The sequence below is a fragment of the Arachis ipaensis genome, chromosome B9 (genome assembly GCF_059453495.1).
Source record: "Arachis ipaensis isolate K30076 ecotype BB chromosome B9, ASM5945349v1, whole genome shotgun sequence".
Classification (NCBI taxonomy): Eukaryota; Viridiplantae; Streptophyta; class Magnoliopsida; order Fabales; family Fabaceae; genus Arachis; species Arachis ipaensis.
In genome coordinates, this window is record NC_142444.1 from 32,331,655 (window position 1) to 32,345,766 (window position 14,112).

A 14,112-nucleotide genomic window follows, 5' to 3' on the forward strand; every position below is an offset into this window, starting at 1 on the left:
ATCCAGGAGGAAGGAGCCCCTGATTTTACAATACAACCGTTTCAAGCGCATCACCCAGCGGTGGCTACAGATTTTGAAATAAAGACCGCACTGCTCAATTTGATGCCCAAGTTTCATGGCTTACCTGCTCAAGAGCCTATCAAGCACCTGAGAGATTTCCAAGCAGCCTGTTCTACTGTCAGGCGTGATGGTGCAGATGAAACTTCAATTTTGCTGAAAGCTTTTCCGTTTTCTCTTGAGGAAAAAGCAAGAGAGTGGTACTACACTCAACCCCTAGCAAATGTATCCAACTGGGATACACTCAGAAAAGAATTTTTGGAAAAATTCTTCCCATCTGAAGTTACTGATAAACTGAGGAAAGACATTTCCACGATTGTTCAAGATGACAATGAGACTCTCTTTGAATATTGGGAGCGCTTCAATAATCTTCTGGAAGCATGCCCCCACCACAGGATTGACAAGATAGTGTTACTCAGTTATATCACACAGGGCATGAGGCCCCAAGATAAGACCACATTGGAAAGTGCTAACAATGGGTCTATGAAGAAGTACAAGACCACTGATGAGGCATGGCAATTGATCAGCGACTTAGCTGAATCTACTAGGAACCACAGGAAGAAACAAGGCCGTTCAAAAGCCGTTGCAGAAGTATCCTCTAGCAGAGAGACTGCTGCTCTAGCTCAAAGTATCTGTGAAATGACCAACTTGCTGAAGAAGATACAATTGAATCAACAACAAGTTCAGCAAGCTCAACCTTCTCCAGCACAGCAAAGCCAATAGTTAGTCCCACAGAGAGTCTGCAGAATTTGTGCTGATTATAGCCATTATACTGATGAATGCCCGCAGCTCCAGTAAGAAGACAACATGGTGGCATCCACTCATAACTTCTATGACCGCCCCAACCAAGGATACAATCAAGGTGGAAATCATAACCATGGATGGCAGGATAATTCTAACCAGAAATGGAGGGACAACAGTAACAGAGGAGGCAGAGATAATCAGGGAAATCAGAGGTGGAATAATAACAACAACAGGCAGCAGAATCAACCTTACAGAGCACCTCACTTGAGGCAATCCCAAGGACCACAGAATACCCAACAACAGACCTCTCAATTTACTCATCTTTCTTCATCTCCTAATGAAGAGTTACTACAATCTTTTGAGCAAAAACAACAGACCATGGAAAATAACATTATGAATAACATTAATGCCAGTCTGAATGGTTTGGCCTCTACTTTGCAAGCTCTTGTCTCACAGATTGGATCAATGAAAAATTCCAGTAACCAACTTTCGAGCTCCACTAGAATCCCCTCTCAACCATTACCCAATCCAAAGGGAGGCATTAATGCCATCACCCTAAGGTCCGGAACCACACTGCAGGAGAGGAATCAGGAGGAGCCAAGCTCACCAGAACACGCCTCAGCTGAAGAGGTAGTAGAGATAGAAGATGTTGAAGAGGAAGAGGACATACAGGACATAGCTGAAAAAGAAGAAGCTCAACCACAGGAGGAAGCACCAAAAGGCACAGACACTATAGAAAACACCACTCCCATTCCATTTCCACAACTTGCAAGGAAACCCAGGAAGCAGCTGGAACCCGATTCCAAGATGGTAGAAATATTCAAAAAGGTTGAGGTAACTGTCCCTCTTTTTGATGTTATTCAATAGGTACCTAAATATGCAAAATTTCTAAAAGATTTATGTATACATAAAGACAAATTAATGAATTGGAAACTATTCCTTTAGGTAGTTCCATATCTGCTTTAATGGGAGGATTACCCGAAAAGTGTAGTGACCCAGGTCCTTGTATAGTTAGTTGTACTATTGGTGGTGTAGTAATTTATGATTGCATGTGTGATTTAGGAGCATGTGTTAGTATAATGCCTTTGTCTATATATGATATTTTGAGGCTCCCTCCCTTAAAAAGGTCGGCAGCTCGTTTTGTGTTAGCAGATAAAAGCATTATTACAGTGGCTGGAGTTGCTGAAGATGTTTTAGTGAACATTAAAGGGCTTACATTCCCCACTGATTTTTATATCTTGGAGATGCCCCATAATGACTCGGATAATCCATCATCAATCCTACTTGGAAGACCATTCCTGAAGACATCAAAATTCAAATTGGATGCTTTTTTAGGAACATACTCTTTTGAAATAGATGGCCGATTAGTAATCTTCAATCTGAATGGAGTCATAAACAACCCTCCAGAAGATCATTCTATCTTCCAGTGTGATGTCATAGATGAAACTATAGCTGAAGTTCACAAGGAAGAGTTAGAAGAGAGGCACACTGGACAAGGTCCAAGTGTGGGGACCCTCTTGACTGACAATGAGGGCACTTCGGCATTTTCACAAGCTCTAGACAATCCAGAACCTGCCCATGATTAGAATTTGGAATTGAAACCCCTCCCTCCACATCTTAAATATGCTTATCTTGAAGACGAGCAGAAGTTTCCAGTTATCATTGCAAGGGAACTCACTTCTCAACAAGAAGAGCAGTTACTTGATGTGCTGAGAAGGCACAAGAAGGCAATTGGGTGGAGTTTGGCAGACATAGTAGGCATCAACCCTCAAGTATGTGAGCACAGAATATTTTTAGAAGAGGGAGCAAGACCAGTCCGTCAACCCCAAAGAAGATTGAATCCCACTATCTTCGAAGTTGTCAAAAAGGAAGTGACCAGACTGTTGGAAGCAGGTATCATCTATCCCATTTTAGATAGTGAATGGGTTAGCCCAGTACAAGTGGTGCCCAAGAAGTCTGGAGTCACTACAGTGAAGAATGAGCATGGAGAGCTCATAGCAACTAGAGTTCAGAATGCTTGGAGAGTCTGCATTGATTACAGGCGTCTCAACCAAGCCACCCGTAAGGATCACTACCCACTTTCATTCATTGATCAAATGCTGGATCGCCTGTCAGGTAAATCACATTATTGCTTTTTAGATGGTTACATAGGTTATTTCCAAATTCATATAGCTCCTGAGGATCAGGAAAAGACCACTTTTACATGTTCTTTTGGGACTTATGCTTACAAGAGAATGCCCTTTGGCTTGTGCAATGCACCAGCTACTTTCCAATGGTGCATGATGAGTCTTTTCTCTGATCTTATTGAGGACTGTATGGAGGTTTTTATGGACGATTTTAGCGTTTATGGTGATTCTTTTAGCCTTTGCTTAGATGGATTATCTAGAGTATTAGATAGATGTGTTAATACAAACCTTGTATTAAATTTTGAAAAATGTCACTTTATGGTAAAACAAGGGATTGTACTAGGACATGTGGTATCTAATAATGGCATTTCTGTAGACCCAGCAAAGGTGAATGTTATTTCTAGTTTACCTTACCCCTCCTCTGTGAGGGAGGTCCGTTCGTTCCTTGGCCATGTAGGTTTTTACAGGAGATTCATAAAGGACTTCAGTAAGGTAGCACTTCCCTTGTCTAGATTACTGCAGAAAGATATTAAGTTCGAGTTCAGTGAGGATTGCAAACAAGCGTTTGATAAGCTGAAGACCACCCTGACTCAAGCTCCAATTGTGAGAGGGCCAGACTGGAGCCAGCCGTTTGAAATCATGTGCGATGCTTCCAACCACGCCGTAGGAGCAGCGCTAGCTCAGCGTGAAGGTAAGGATCCTTTTGTTATCGCTTATGCGTCTAAGACTTTAGACGCTGCCCAGTCCAATTATACTACTACTGAGAAAGAGCTTCTTGCTATTGTTTTTACTCTGAATAAATTCCGAGCTTATTTACTTGGTACTAGAGTAGTAGTGTATTCGGACCATGCAGCTTTAAAGTATCTATTAGCTAAAAAGGAGTCCAAACCAAGGCTTATACATTGGATACTGCTATTACAAGAATTTGATTTAGAAATAAAGGATAGGAGTGGTAACCAGAATTTAGTGGCAGACCACTTGAGTCGCCTTGAGCACATTAAGGATTTAGATGTAGTTTTTAGAGAGAGAGGTTCTCTCCTCTCTCTTAGGATTAGGATTTAGGATTTCTCTTAGTTTTAGGAGTGCCTCTCAATCCCAGGTTCAATGTTTCTTTTATTTATTTCTCCAATTTAATTTATGAATGTCCATGTCAGATTTAAGTTCTTTTGTGAATGCAATTCGAGGTATTTTCAGATTTAATTTTGCTTTGCTTTATTTATAAATGCTTTTAATTTAATTTAGATATTTTCCCTTTTGGCTTTGGTTGAGTCATTGAAGACACTTGAGTTATCAAACTCATTGTTGATTGAAAATTGGAATTCTTCAAGAATTAATTCGGGTTCCAATAACTCTAACTTTTTCCAAGAAAAGACTAGGACTTGAGGAATCAGAATTAATTCATCCACTTAACTTACCTTCATAGTTAGAGGTTAACAAAGTGGGAGAAAAATCCATTCTCATCACAATTGATAAGGATAACTAGGATAGGACTTCCAGTTCTTATACCTTGCCAAGAGTCTATTTTATAGTTATTTATTTTATTATCATTCAATATACTGCTTCCTTACTTTCAAAACCCCCAATTTACAAACTCATAACCAATAATAAGAACATACCTCCCTGCAATTCCTTGAGAAGACGACCCGAGGTTTAAATACTCGGTTATCAATTTTAAAGGGGTTTGTTACTTGTGACAACCAAACGTTTGTACGAAGGGATTTCTGTTGGTTTAGAGACAATATCTACAACGCGACTGTTTTTAAGAAATTCTTTACCGGAAAGCAGTATCTGAGGTAGTCCCTTGGTATGCACCTGTAGCTAATTACCTAGTTAGCCGCACATTTCCTCCAAACTTTTCTAAGCATCAAAGAGACAAGCTGAAAAGCGAGTCTAAATGTTATATATAGGATGAATCATATTTATGGAGATGTGGCGCTGATCAGGTAATTAGACAGTGTGTGCCTCAATCAGAATTCCAATCTATTTTAGAGGCCTGTCACTCATCTGAGAGTGGAGGACATTTTGGCCCTCAAAGAACAGTTAGAAAGATCTTAGACTGTGGATTCTGGTGGCCTACTCTTTTTAGAGATGCTGCTGAGTTTTGTAAATCTTGTCTCCCATGCCAAAAATTTGGTAATATATCCAGGAGGGACGAAATGCCTCAACAAATTATGCTTTTCTGTGAAATTTTTGATGTTTGGGGCATTGACTTCATGGGCCCATTTCCAAATTCTAATGGTTATTTTTATATATTGTTAGCAGTGGATTACGTTTCCAAATGGGTGAAAGCAATTCCTACCCGCACTGATGATGCTAACACTGTTGTTTCCTTTGTGAGAAACCATATTATTTGTCGCTTTGGATCACCACGGGCAATTGTGAGCGATCAAGGCACCCATTTTTGTAACAGGAGACTAACAGGATTAATGAAGAAGCATGGGATAATTCATAAGGTTGCGACAGCATACCATCCTCAGACCAATGGGCAAGCCGAGGTGTCAAACAGAGAGATAAAGCGTATCTTGCAGAAGATAGTCAAACCTCATAGAAAAGACTGGAGCACCAGGCTACAAGATGCACTCTGGGCATATAGGACAGCATACAAAACACCCATTGGGATAAGTCCTTTCCGCTTAGTTTATGGAAAAGCTTGCCATCTCCCAGTTGAAGTAGAGCACAGAGCCTTTTGGGCAGTCAAGGAGTGCAACATGGGAATTGAGAAAGCCGGAGCTGAAAGGAAGTTGCAACTGCAAGAACTGGAGAGCCTTTGCCTAGAAGCTTATGAGAACTCAAGACTATACAAGGAGAAGATGAAGGCTGTACATGATCAGCACATCAAGAAAAAAGAGTTCCAACCTGGGGATTTAGTCCTCCTTTACAAATCTCGACTGAGGCTCATGCCAGGTAAGTTGCGATCAAGATGGGAAGGTCCATACAGAGTAGAGAAGGCCGAACCGTACGGAGTTTATCACCTAAGTCATCCTTCAAGTTCTGAACTTATCAAAGTTAATGGACAACACCTGAAGCTATACCATGGCGAGAAGATGCAGAAAAACAATGAGCTTGAGATCTTCCTCTTGGAAGATCCCCACATAGCAGAAGATTGAGCTAGTGGAGCGCCCAACTTACGGACGTTAAAGCAAAGTGCTAGGTGGGAGATAACCCACCATGGTATAATCGTTCTTTTCTTTATTTTTAATTTTTCTATTCAATAACTCTTCTCTTTATCAGTACATTTCGTGCATCTGCATTTGCATATTCTTATTATTTAAAAAAAAAAGTGCCACGCGATGCGACCGCACCAACGACGCGTCCACGTCGAAAGGAGAGGGGAGAAAATAAAAACGAACAGAGAGTCACGCTGGAGCGTGGCTGGAGGCGTGCCAGTGGCACAAATCGTCCCACGCGACCGCGTCACATGGGAATAATGGCCTCCCACGTGACCGTGTGACCCACGCGGCCGCGTGCCCTGATTTTCGACGTAAAAAGGGTGCACAACGAATTATTGTGCGCGAGTGGTGCTGGATTGGTGCTGAACGCACAATTCTATCCACGCGGACGCGTAGCTCACGCGTCCGCGTCATTCCCTTATGAAGCCCACTCACGCGATCGCATGCCCCACGCGATCGCGTCACCCCAAATTTGGCAAATATATCAATTCGAATAGAGAGTTGTGCAGGCGCGAAGCTGCGCTCGCGCCAGAAGCACAACATGGGTCACGCGACCGCGTGACCGACGTGACCGCGTCACCTTACTTGAAGCGCAATTGCGCGAACGCGTGCCCCACGCGGCCGCGTCACCTGCGCCGCACAGCTCAAACTTAATTGCCAAAATATCCTATCTTCCTCTTCTCCAAATCCTAATTTCTCTTTTCCCTCCTTATTTCTTCCTTCTCCCTTCTTCCTTCTATCCCCCCTTTCTCTCTCTCTCTCTCTCTCTCTCTCTCTCTCTCTTTCTCTCTCTCTCTCTCTTTCACCTCCATTAATAAGGTTTTATTTTCTTCTTCCCTCTTTCCTTTTCTATCATTCTTCTTATTTTATATGTTATTTTCTTTTCTTTCCTTTTTCTTTTCATTATCCATATTTTCTTTCTTCTTCTTTCCTTTTTACATGGTGTTAGAATTTTATTCGCGTCATTATTCCTCATTATATGCTTGTGGATTGTTGCACTTGTTTGACAATTATATATTAATTTTTAAAAGATTGCTTGCATGTTCACTTTAATACTTTCTATACCTCATCTACCATGTATGCTATGTGTTTGTGAAAAAACTCATATGGCATTATGCACTTTTCTATGTTATTCTACTATTCAATGCTGCTTTTCATAAATTCCCTTTACTATTGTATTAATTGAAAATAATTGTCAATACAAACGTGATGGTTTGTTACGAGTGATACTTGATCTATGCTACTCATGCCCTTTTCCGGCATGCCAATAAACACCTTGCATTCACTTGTCATTATGCACTAGCTATTTTCCATTGATGACTTTTCACATGTACTCATGAGAATGTGTTAATGTCAGTTACCTCCTAATGTACATCCATCACCACCTTTTCCATTCTCTTCCTTGCTATATATCTCTTTGAATTTAATTTACTTTCTCTTCCCTTTTCAGGATGGCCACCAAGAAAGGAAAAGAGAAAGCTACTCCCAAACCACCAGCAAGAAGAGGAACTAAAAGAGCACTAGTGGCAGAGCCTTCTTCAACTGCAGTCAAGCCCTCAACAAAAAGAGTTAAGAGGATCATAAATGTTGATGAAAAGGAGAAAGCCTTTCAAGCAAAGGACACTGCGCGATTTCCCAATCGCTACTGTGAGCAGATGTTCCCCATCCTGGCTGAAAGGAGCTACAACAATGAACACCTTCTTATCCTCCCGCCCAATATTGCTACTTTTGTTGAGCCGCAAATTGAACGAAGACAATGGGGTTTCCTACAGTGACAACCAAGGCAGGTCAATCTTTCTTGGGTAGTTGAGTTCTACTCTAACTTCTACCTGCCTAACCTGCAGTCTGTCTTTATCCGTCAGAAGCAAGTCCCCATTACAGAAGAGGCCATTCAAAAAGCTTTAGGTCTTCCCCCTATTCCAGAAGGATTGGACGCCTTTCAAGAAGCCGCACTCAAGCGCCAGATGTTCCAATTTGACTGGGAAGCTGTTCTCAGAGTTATCACACTACCTGGCAGCCGTTGGATCTACGGATACCATCGTACCCGCCCTAAGGGAATATCGGCTTCAGCACTTACCTTGGAGGCTCGCGTATGGGCATAGATCATGTCCCATTACATCTTTCCGAGCACTCACGAGTCCTCCTTCACTGCGGACATGGCCGTTCTACTCTGGTGCATCCTTACAGTCCAACCTCTGAATCTTCCAAGACATATCCGGAATGCCATGGGACACGTCCAAATCACGGGCAACTTACCTTTTCCTGCCTTGGTCTCAGATCTTGTCTCAGTAGCCGGAGTCTCCTACAGAGTTGGGGACACCAAAGCCATGCTTCCACGGGATGATCAGTATGTCCCTAACGGGAAATACCTCAGACCTCCAGCAGCCACTACAAGCCCTCCTACTGCACCGGTTGAAGATATTCCTTCTTCAACACCATAAGCACCTACAACAGACGAACTGCTCCAGCAGATAATCGAAAGGTTGGATCGGCAAGAACAGAAAGCGAAGTTAAGAGAGCGCCGTAACGAGCGCCGATTCAAACACCTCAAGAAGCTACTCAAAGGACACTTCAAGGACTCAGACACCCCGGACTCCACTTCCTTTACCAGCACAGGGAGCCATGATGGTCCCGACTGTGGAGATACTGCTACCAGCCCACCCCTGTTCCTGACAGATGGCACCGAGGACGGTGCAAAGCCTTAAGTGTGGGAAGGTCGGTCAGTACCTGACTTCCGGAGGTAATTTCTCTTCCCTAGCACCATTAAATTAGGATATCTTAGTTAGATTTTCTTTCTCTTATAGAATAGGATAAATTGCATAGTAATAGGTTAGTTGCATACATGCTCTACTTGATTATAAAGACAATAAGTTTCTTCTAAGACTCTATCTTTGGAACAAAATTTCACTAATTTTTAAAATTTTTTTATGATAAATCTGCTTGAAGATGTATTTGGAACATGATTTTTGAGCTAAAGAACACACAACCTGTGAAGATTTGAGCCTTTATGCATGGTTACATTATTAACCATAAATATTTTATTCTTGTGTGTTTACTTCTCTATGATTGTAATCTATATTTTGTTTCATCCTATATGTCCAATATTTATTATATTTGTATGCTTGCATATGATTGAGGCCATTATTTGTTTAAACTCACTTATCCATATTAAGCCTACCCTTTTCAATTACCTTTGTTAACCACTTTGACCCTTTAAATCCCATTTGTTCTATATTTCACCACATTACTAGCCTTAAGCGGAAAAACAATTGTATATCCTAAATTGAATCTTTGGTTAGCTTAAGATAGAATTGTGTGTGCTAGTTAAGTATGGGAAATTGTGGGAACAAAAGTTATTAAGGGAATGTGTCATGATAATACAATGGGAATTTGGATACCTACTCATGTGAAACTATAAGAACTAAAAATCTATGTGCATTGATAAGCTATGTTTATTTTTATGTCTATAAAAAGAAAAAAAAATCAATAAATAAATAAGGGGATAAAATTACCCCAATGCTAAATTAAGAATTCAAAGATCAATGCACATATGATAAAATTAAAATAAAAAAAAAATTGATACATGAGTATGGAATGTAAAAGGGAATTCTGGATAGCTAGGTATGAATTCTAAGGTTACACTAAATATATATAGGTTGGGTTAAAGCTTGGATTAATTAAAGATTCAATTTATAAGCTCACTTAACCATATATGTATCCCTACCCCTACCTTGGCCCCATTACAACCTTGGAAAGACCTCATGATGTTTGCATTGGTATATTAACTGTTGTTGATTGGTTAGGAGAAGAACAAAAATTAGAGAACATGATTAGAGAAGGATAGAGTGATTACCCTATACACTAGAGAGATTAGAGCGTACATACAACAACAGTGAGGGTTCAATGCTTGAATTTCCATGTTCCCTACTTTCATGAGCTATCTTCTTGCACTTTTATCTGTCTTACTGTATAATGATAGAATTAGTGGAATTTGATTTGCAATTATTTTGAAGAGCTTATTTACTTTTGATCAAGTGGGCAAGAATCATATAGTTGCATTCATGTATATAGGATTGCATTGCATTGCATGAGTTTCTACATGTTCATACTTATTTATTTTATCTCCTTCAATTAAGCATGAGGACATGCTAGTGTTTAAGTGTGGGGAGGTTGATAAACCACTATTTTATGGTTTATATTGTGTTTAATTGTGTGGTTTTATCATGATCCCTACCCACTTATTCATTAATTTAGCATGCATTTATATTTCCTTCCTGAAATTATTACATGATTGAAAACTGCTTCCTAAAGACTTTTAATTATGCATTTTAATTCTCCTTTATTCCATTCGATGCTGTGATCTGTGTGTTAAGCGTTTCAGGCTTTATAGGGCAGGAATGAGTTGGAGATTAGAAAGGAAGCTAGCAAAATGGAAGGAACACAAGAAATTGAGGAGATAACCAGCGACAAGTGACGTGGCCGCATGGCTCACGCGACCACGCGGAAGAGGAGAAATCGCAGTGACGCGGCCGCATGACTCATGCGACTGCGCGGATTGAAAAAGCACAAGCGACGCGGAGGCGTGGACGACGCGAATGCGTGGCAGGAAAAAATGCGAATGATGCGTCCGCATGGATAACGCGATCGTGTGACATGCGCGATCTGCATAATCTGCAGAATTCGCTGGGGGCGATTTTGGACCCTATTTTGACCCAGTTTTTGGCCTAGAACAGCAGACTAGAGCCAGAGAACATGCAGAAACCAAGGATATCATTCATTCTACACAGTTTTAGTTTTAGATCTAGTTTTTACTCCTCCCCTAGGTTTTCTCTCTAGACATTCATAGTTCTTAGGATTTACTTTTCGATTACTCTTTGCATTGGGACACTGAGAAGAGTTATTACCTTATCAAGACTTCGTCATTCTAGTTCGTTTTCTTTACTTGGCTTACTCTTCCATGTTCTTTGCTTTGTTTAATTTTACCATTGGAATATCTTTTTGGATTATTTAATATAAGGATTATCTTTATTTTTAATTAATTATTTTAACTTTTATTTACAATGTCTTTCTTTAATTCCTTTTCATATGCTATGAATTTTACATTCACAATGAGCGAGTAGTTCCCTAACTTGATGGGGAGTTGATTGAAGGGAACCCTTGAGTTGGAAAGCTTAAAAGAAAGATTGTAATTGGGTTTATGGTTGGATTACCTTCTAGTCACTAACACCAATCTCTTTTAATTAAGTGGATTGCAACTTGTGAACAGACGTAGCATTCCAACTTGTTTGACTTTCCCTTACCTAGTAAAGGATAACTAAACAGGACAACTTTTAATTGTCAATTAATCTTGAGAGTATTCCAACAATAATAGGGATTCCAACTAATCAACTCCCACTCAAGGCTTTTATTTACATTATTCAAATTCTCCAATTTAATTTTCTGCTTACTCAATTCAAACCTTTTTTGAAAACCTCTGATTAATAAAATAGCACACTTTTCTGCAACTCGTTGGGAGACGACCTGGGATTCATACTCCCAGTATTTTAATTTTAAATTTCTGTGACACCTTTCTAAATTGATAAGTGGATTTCTGGCGAGTTAAGAACTATACTTGCAACGTATATATTTTAATAATTTCTAATTCGCCAATTTCTGCCTTCATTAGTGGCCTCTGTCACGCGTCCGCATGGGTCACGCGGTCGCGTCATTCAGAGTTTTCCTTGTCACGCGGTCACGTCAGTCATGCGACCGCGTCATATGTGTTCTGCTTAAGGCGCGCGGTCGCGTCAGTCATGCGGCCGCGTCGCTGCTTCTTCGCGCTTGGCATGCGGTCGTGTCGCCCATGCGATCGCGTGGATGCCATTTTCTTCAAAAACTCCGTTTTGTGCTTTCCTTCCATTTTTGTATATTTCCTTTCCATCCTTTAAGTCATTCCTGCCTTAGAAGATCTGAAACTACTCAGCACACTAATCACGGAATTGAATGGAAATAAAGGTAATTAAAATAATTAATTTTTAAAGCATAGGAAACATGTTTTTCACATACATCACATAATAAGGAAGGAAAAGTAAAACCATGCAATTAATATGAATAAGTGGGTGAAGGATTGAATAAATCACTCAGATTAAGCACAAAATATACCATAAAATATGGGTTTATCAACCTCCCCACACTTAAACAATAGCATGTCCTCATGCTAAGTCCAAGAGTAATGTTAGGTTGAAGTGGTGGAATGTCATGCAATGCAATCTAATCTAAATGCAACTACCTATATGAATGATGCATCATGCAATTCTTATTTTTATTCACTTGTATATAAAGCTCGCATGTAGCTAAATTAATTCACATTCTCAAGGAGTCATATATATATATATATATAGCCAAACCTTAGATAATGATAAAGCACTTTTACAGTTGAGATGGGAGAGAAAAACATGTTATAAACTTGCAAGACAATTAATAATTTAGCAGAGATATATGTTAATGAGCTATTGAACCCTCACTGGATTTTTGTGTTTACTCTCTAGTCACTCAGTGTTTATTGGGTTAATCACTCTATTCTTCTTTTTATCCTTACTTTCTATAACTTTGTTCTTCATCTAACCAATCAACAATTATAGAATATAGACATACCAAAAATCATGAGGTCTTTAATTAAGGTTGTAATGGGGCCAAGGTTAAGGTCAGGGTATATGTATAAGGCTAAGTGAGCTAATAAGTGAATCCTTAATTAGTCTAAGATCTCACCTAACATACATACTTTCTAAAGCAAAGCTGCTTAACCTATTTTCTCATATTTTCCCATTTTTGATGTTACATGCTCATGTTTCAATATTTATTATTTTTATCCCATGTGCATTGCTTTATTTCTCATTTGGGGAATTCTTTTGTGTCTCCTTTATTTAAATACTGAAGAATATATCTATATCTATATTTATATATATATATTAATGCACATGGTAATTCAGTTAATTTGATTTCACATGAGCATGCTTCCCAAAACTCTTTATTTTGAATTATTTTATTCTTTTCAACTTTTTCTACCTTTTGTTTTTATCATCCATGTTTCCAATAGGTTTTTCCACATTTAAACCATACATACTTCCTATCTTAAGCTAACCAAGGATTCAACTTGGGATTTTTATTTTGTCTTTCTGCTTAAGGCTAGTAATGTGGCTGATAGAATAAAAGGGATTTAAAGGCTCAAGGGGGCTAACAAGGGTGATGTAAATGGTAGGCTATTTTGGAATAAGTGAGCTAAAATCAAATAATGGCCTCAATCATTCTCTTGGTATGTATTTCTATTCTATAATTGGACATATAGATTAAAACAAAATAAAGAACATTAGAATAAAAAAGAAGGGCGGAACACACATGAATAAAATATTATGGTTTGAATGTAACCATACAATTAAGCTCAAAACTCACAGGCTGTGTGTTCTCTATCTCAAAAATCATTTATCACTTATGTATGTCATGCAGGTTTAGTTAAAAATTCCCATTATTCTCAATGTAAAACTTATATTGAATGGCTTTAAAGTTCTAGTGTTTCTCCTTGATGAAATGTTGTTAACTAACTAACATGTAATGCTATATATACAAGGTGTGTGGATTGTTTCTATTATGTTCAAGTTCCTAGTTTACTTCCTTTTTATATTTTTCAATTTAAACTAAGCTATCTTATGCTAAAAAGGGTAAACTATACTAATTAATCCACAATTTCTATAACTAATAAGTTAGAATTGTAACTAAAACTAAATGGCTAGAATATGAACTAAAGTGCAACATAGAATAAATACATAAAAATAGTAATATATATAAGTACTGAGAAAAATAAAAAAAATAAAAATAAAAATACAGAAAAGTAGCAAAATAAATAAAAAGAGTATGTAGTGGTTCACCAAAAAAAGAACGCCAGAGATGGCGATCTCCCCACACTTAAAATGTAGCATCGTCCCCGATGCTCACTCAAGCAGGGTGTGAAGGGGTGTCATCACTGGAAGGGTGGGTAGCTG

The 14,112-nt window shown here is 39.1% G+C and overlaps 1 non-coding gene across 1 annotated transcript; it reads right to left on the reverse strand.

Annotated features, from left to right (window-relative positions):
• Positions 1-348: 348 nt before the first annotated feature.
• On the reverse strand, positions 349-455 carry LOC148544213 (small nucleolar RNA R71). The gene has a single exon (XR_015901004.1). It is a non-coding gene; the product is annotated as a small nucleolar RNA R71 (small nucleolar RNA).
• Between the last annotated feature and the right edge of the window lie 13,657 nt (positions 456-14,112).